The sequence below is a fragment of the Seriola dumerili genome, unplaced genomic scaffold, assembly GCF_002260705.1.
Source record: "Seriola dumerili isolate Sdu_G_001 unplaced genomic scaffold, Sdu_1.0 BDQW01001463.1, whole genome shotgun sequence".
NCBI classification, from domain to species: domain Eukaryota; kingdom Metazoa; phylum Chordata; class Actinopteri; order Carangiformes; family Carangidae; genus Seriola; species Seriola dumerili.
The window spans coordinates 1-6558 of record NW_019175718.1 but is presented as its reverse complement, the minus strand read 5'-3'; the positions used below and the strand labels follow the sequence as shown (position 1 = coordinate 6558).

General features: G+C 42.5%; 1 pseudogene; it reads right to left on the bottom strand.

The window, feature by feature from the left end:
• Positions 1–1078: 1078 nt before the first annotated feature.
• On the bottom strand, positions 1079–2096 carry LOC111238696 (annotated as a pseudogene).
• Positions 2097–6558: the final 4462 nt, after the last annotated feature.

The following is a 6558-nucleotide window of genomic DNA, read 5'->3' as shown; positions in this document are numbered from 1 at the left end:
AAAGTGCCTCGACGATGAACTCAGCAACGAAACACACACAAGAACAATATATCACTTGGCGAACTCAAAACCCAACTTCTGACACCTCGCTCTACTGTCTATAGTATTTGACACAACTCTGCGTGTCGTGCTACATCTATACAGTAAAAGTGATCAAGTCGCACGCATAGAGAGAGGAGTGAAATCGTGCGCTGGACATTCTGTTGGAGGAGAGTCCATGGGTTCCAAAGAAGACGCTGGTAGAACGCCGCACAGAATACTTCCTGTGTGATTACAAGACAACTGCCCTATTCTGGAGGACCTGACGAGATCCTGAGACTGGATGTGATCTGATGCGTTGTTGAACGAAAAATGAAAAAACTGTTTTGGTTACAAGGTGCTAATATACACCATAATTTGTGATGTGTCCAATCCACAATTCCTTTGAGCTCCTGCTCTGGCTGATATTCTTGTAATGCGACTGCTAAGCATAAACTCCTCCTCTCTCCACTCCACCTCCGCAGGTAACAACGTCGCAGTCAGACTCTCTCTACTCAGGACCTGAAAATAAGAAGTGAATCTGTCTGGTGTGACTAGATAAGACGGTTGTTGACTCAGTTACTGTTAAATGAAAAACTGTTTTGGTTACAATCTAACACCCATGATTTGTGATTGTGTCCAAATCCACATTCCTTTGAGCTCCCTGCTCTGCTGATATTCTTGTATGCGACTGCTACATAAACTCCTCCTCCTCTCCACTCCACCTCCCAGTAACAACGTCCAGTCAGACTCTCTCTACTCAGGACCTGAAAATAAGAAGTGAATCTGTCTGGGTGACTAGGATAAGACGGTTGTTGACTCATTACTGTTGCTTTTCTGTTTCCCTCAGATAATAACAGGTATGTATTTGCTGTGTTTGGATCCAGTGTGACTTTTTGTGAATATTTTAAGAAGTCAGCTCTGGTCCTGGGCTCTGGTTGTGACAGTAAAACATCCACTTGAGTCACTGTCAGTGAGATGTTTGTCCATGTGTCTCTCAGAATGTCCTGTAGTTTATCTCTGAGTTGTGACACAGCTGCTGTCACGTCCTCAAAGTAGCTCAGAGGACGGATATTGATGCTGGATGAGTCTGTAGATTCACTGAGTCGTGACAGTGAGGGGTAGTTGTGTAGAAACTGGTTGTGATCCTCTGTGTGTGAGAGCTGCTTCAGCTCAGAGTCTTTCCTCTTCAGCTCAGTGATCTCCTGCTCCAGCTTCTCCTGAAGCTCTTTGACTCGACTCACTTCAGTTTTCTGCTGGGATCTGATCTGCTGCTTCACATCAGAGCTTCTTTTCTCCATGAGACGGATCAGCTCAGTGAAGATCTTCTCACTGTCCTCCACTGCTTTATCAGCAGAGTCATTGATAGCCTCCACCTCCTGTTGAAGCACCTTCACATCTTTGTCTCTGTCCTGGATTCTCTGCTGGATTTGTTGTCGCCTCAGCTGGAGCTCTCTCTGCCTCTCAGTCCTTTCTGCTGCAGCTGAGACTGTGTCGTGGCCTTTATGTTCATCCACAGAGCAGAGATAACAGATACACTGCTGATCAGTGCGGCAGAACATCTTCATTACCTCATCATGACGAGAGCAGATGTTCTCCTGGAGCTTCTTGGAGGGCTCCACCAGCTTGTGTTTCTTTAACTGAGCTACATCATGATGAGGCTGCAGGTGTTGCTCACAGTAAGAGACCAGACAAACCAGACAGGATTTCACAGCTTTCAGTTTTCTCCCAGTGCAGAAATCACAGGCCACATCTTCAGGTCCAGCATAGCAGTGATCAGCAGGAGCAGCTTGGAGTCCAGTCTTCTTCAGCTTCTCCACTAAAACCGCTAACATGGTGTTTTTCACCAGGACAGGCCTCGGTGTGAAGGTCTGCCTACACTGAGGGCAGCTGTGGATTCTCTTCTGATCCTCTTCATCCCAGAAGCTTTTAATACAGCTGATGCAGTAGCTGTGTCCACAGGGAATAGTCACCGGATCCTTCAGTAGATCCAGACAGACGGAACAAGAGAAGCTCTCCCGGTCCAGCTGAACTCCTTTCTGCGCCATGTCACCTCTCACTGTCAACGACTGTCTGAGTTTCACTTCCTCAGAAATGAAACTAGTTTGAGCTCTGATCTGAACAACATGTGTCTCTGCAGTGAACGGCCTCTACCACATGTTGGTTCCACCCATCTTCAAACTGTAGATCTGAAGGGGAGGGAACAAGGAAATACATGAACAGAGTGGAGCTGGCTGTGTTTGAGAGCAGGAAGAAGAGGGAGGGTTATCAGGCTTTGACAACATAAAGTTCAGAATATGAGATATAAAAAAGGAGCTCTCCAGACTTACTCACCATACACAGATAACAACAGCACAAAGTCTGTATCAGTGTTTAGAAAACTGATCCCTTTGGTTGCAGGTGTCGACCTCTTTGCTGTTTGCTGATGTTTTCAGGAGACAAACAGTCCTAATACAAACCAATATATTTATCAAACTCGAGACAGGATGAGCTTCACTTGTATTTGGATATGAATATGGATTTAGCTGAGAAGTGATGCAGTTCTCTCAATACATTAGAACAACTGATATCATGACCAGAATATGTAAAGCTTCTATAAAGCAGAATATATAAAGCTTCTCCATCTGGACTTGGTCAGAGACGTTGGACCCTTCCTATGGGAAGGTTAGGGTTAGAGTTCACTGACTTCTTGAAAATGACTTCCCTCACCTCAAACATAAATTTCTGCAACTACACTACCTGGTATAAAAGCTTCATTCACCAAACCACACCCACATCACACTGTTGACAACTCAGCACAGTGAAGTGTCGCTCATCTACTGAAGCTTCTTTACTGTGTCTTCAGGTAAGATACTGTGAAAGTGTAATTCCATTTCACCTGTCCTTATTGTTTTCTGCTTTTACTTTGGTGCCATCTGATGGTAGGATGGAGAATGACACTGTAAGATAAAGCAGAGACAGCAATGTGCTGCTCTGCTTGACTGCATCAGTGATGGTAACATGAGCGGTTATCACCACAGTGTAATATCTGTCGTCAGGATTTAACTAAAGTTTTGAAGAATATTTTCTTATTGCAGTTCCACAACTCACGATCGATTCTCTCTACTTTTCTGCTCTAACCAGGTCTGAATAACAAACCGTGTTCACTGAGTGAGTGCACAAAACCAATCTGAGAAAAATCAAGTGACAGAAAACCTCTGTAAGGACGGAGCGCCGTTACCGTCTATAGTAAAAAATATTGTAGAGGATTCTATGAACATCATTCACCAGTATTGGTAGTTTGCTGTGCTGTATATTTTCTGTGTTCTCTTGGGAGTTGAGTGACACGGCCACTTTAAGGGAGAAGGTGGCTAAATGAGGAGGAATCACTACTTTGCTGTGGGGGAGGGAAGTTACTGTTGTTTTTCCCGGGCTCGTTTTTTGCTTTGTGACTCAATAAGAGGATGCAGACGTTTTGTGTGAAAAGCGCTAGAAATTGTTTGCTGCCATTTGCCACAATTTCTACATTGGTGACCCCGAGGCTCGTCTGCTGGACGCCTCCAGAGAAAAGCTCTTCACGGACATGGTGACCAACGCAGGTTCCCTCAAGCTACCGGAGTTCTGGGAGTCAACTGCCTCGGCCTGGTTCGCCCAGACAGAGGCACAGTTCTCCCTGCGAGAGATGACCTATTTTAATATATGAGCATACAGGTCATTGACGTGCATATTGTCGGATGTCGAGGGCAACGGGGTAAATAAAAACACACAGGTGGGGTTCTAGAATGTATTTATTGATATAGCCTATACATTTGTAATGGCGTGGGTCAGGAGTTGGTAAGGAGGGCGCGGGGCTGTTCACCTCGCCGTTCACCTGTAAGCAACAGGGTGACCCATGTGAGTTGATTTAATTATCTGTTAATTGAACGTTAGAAGTGCAAACAGTTGAATGCAATCTGATGTGCAACTTACCTCTGCCTGTCTTCTCCTCAACAGGGTGACCCATGTGAGTTGATTTAATTATCTGTTAATTGAACGTTAGAAGTGCAAAAAGTTGAATGCAATCTGATGTGCAACTTACCTCTGCCTGTCTTCTCCTCAACAGGGTGTGCGAGCAGAAGAATTCCCCGGGGGCTTGCACACTCCTTAATCATTTCAGGGAGGGGCGATATGAATTGAGGAAATCTGCAGGGGAGGATGTGTAGTTGCACTGTTTACATGTATTTATGTAAATATGAAGTCGGGTGCAAATATTTATTAAGGTTCAGGTGTGTATGAAAATGTATATATTTAACAAGTGGTTTTAATTGTGAATGTTAGTATTGTGGTTAAAATGTGTGTGTTAATTTACCTGCAGACGGTATGGGCCAGCCTAACAGATGAATAGACATCCTTATATAAGGCAATCAGTCAGTTCTTTCTGTTGGGCTGGAAGGTGATGGACAGACAACATTGTGCACGGTGCTATGTGAAATAAAAAGAAAAGTTGAAACATCACTCTGGACTCCTTATCTCCTCATTTTGCCTCCTGCGGAAGCTCTGGTATTCTACCAACCACCAGGACAGTCATTACACTGCAGGTCAGAGACAGATGTGAAGGGTTTGACCTCTGCAGCAGAAACAGTCAGAGGAGGAAGATGAGGCTCACAGTGAAGAAGAAGAAGAGATGCTCACACATAGAAGAAGCCCAACAAGTTCAGGGAAGTGGACTGTATACTGACAGACCTGAGGACAAATGTGTAGCTGAACACTGGATATCCATTAGTATTTCTATCCGTCATCTTGGACACTGGGTATAAATGGGTTTACTGGAGAGGTCTTCTTTTGTGTGTGATTTGATTTGTTCATGTGTCTCCCCCCAGTGTAAATAAAGGTGTGTTAGACTGGATCTCAGCCAGTCGGTGTTCATTACATCCCATTGTTTTGTTTCCATGTTTTTATGAAACATAATATAAGAAGCTGTTTGTCTGATCACCTGCTCCTTTCCTCTTTCTGTCGTGTCTGTGTTTGTCCAGCAGGTGTCGCCCTTGTCTCAGTCTGTCTCTGTGACAGTTATCTACAGCCATGTTGAAGAGTTAGTGTCAGAGTCAGTGTTTAACCCTGTTTCTCTGACTGTTTCCATCAAACAAACACATGTTGACAAGTGGAGGAGAAATAGTGAATTAACATAAAGTAACATAACAAGTTTAATCAGCCCAGTCATGAATGAATCAAAGCTATTTATACATTTTAACCAGTTCAGTCAATTACAGGATTTTTCTTTACTTTTTGTTTTATTTCTGAAACTGCTCAGACAGTCATTTCATTTGTTTTAGCTGTAAAGACGTTTCAGTAATCAAACTTTTTCACAGATGAGTTTCACATTTTCTCCGAAAGCTTTGACAGAATTTCTAAAACACTGGTCATTTCCTTTTTATTATTCATTGAGATTACATCACTTTCTTAATTTTACAAATAAGCATCACAGCTCAGAAAAAGACCCTGGTCAATGTTTCTCTCACCACCTTCTTCAAAATGTCACAATAATGACTCTTACTTAATGAAACACGTTCCGAACAAATTAAGAGGGTATAAAGTCAATCATATTTGCAGTCACTGTACTGTATGTTAGAGAACCACTTGATTATTTTTGATAAAATTCTTGTGAGAAGAGAGAGAGGATGACATGGTGCAAAGGGCCACAGGCTGGCTTGGAACCCAGGCTGCTGTGGTAATGTCAGGAAAGGCAGCACATTAATAAGGAGGTAAAGAGGGTATAAAGTCAATCATATTTGCAGTCACTGTAAACGAGTATTTCAGGTCTGTGGAACTAAATGATGAATCTTGAATCCAGTGAGAAGAACAACACTGTAACAAATTCCTGTAAATTTACAGTGAAATTTCAACAGTACAATCCTGTTATCTTTAAATGCAGTGTATTACTGTACATTTTTCTCATGAAACACTATTAAAACAGTATTTTACAGTATTATTGCTTGGAGGAAAGAAACAAGTAATATACAGTATTTCTTGCAATGCATTTTGGGAAAACAGAGAGTGAGACACATTTGACTGGACAATGCAGTTTGATTTTTTTCACCCATCTTCATCCTTCAAATCAAACGGTGAGTGCGTTTTTGCCTTGCTTGTTAGCTTAGGCAAAATACATCACATTTCCTATCAAGTTGTATTGATTATCTAGTAGAATACCATCAAACAAGACGAGTTATTTTACTTGTAATGCTAGTCTTTAAGCTACTTTAGGCTTATCTTTATGTTTAGGATTATTTGGCTAAAATGAACTGTATTCAGAGTGAATGTAAAGAGCATTGGACTTGAATTAAGTTTAAGTCATTTTAGATCAGAGTCTTTGCTGACACACACAAGCAAACAGTCAGTACTTTGTCAGCTAACGTTAGCTACTTCGATGTATAGCTGTACAGTTGCTAAGCGGGAAAAAATCCTTCTGTTGCGATCTGAAAACGTCGGTAACACTGTGATGGTAACTTTCTATCACCCGTTTCACTGGAAGTTTCACCGTGTGAGAGAGAGAGGAGCTGGACTCTGATCCTGATCCTCCAAACT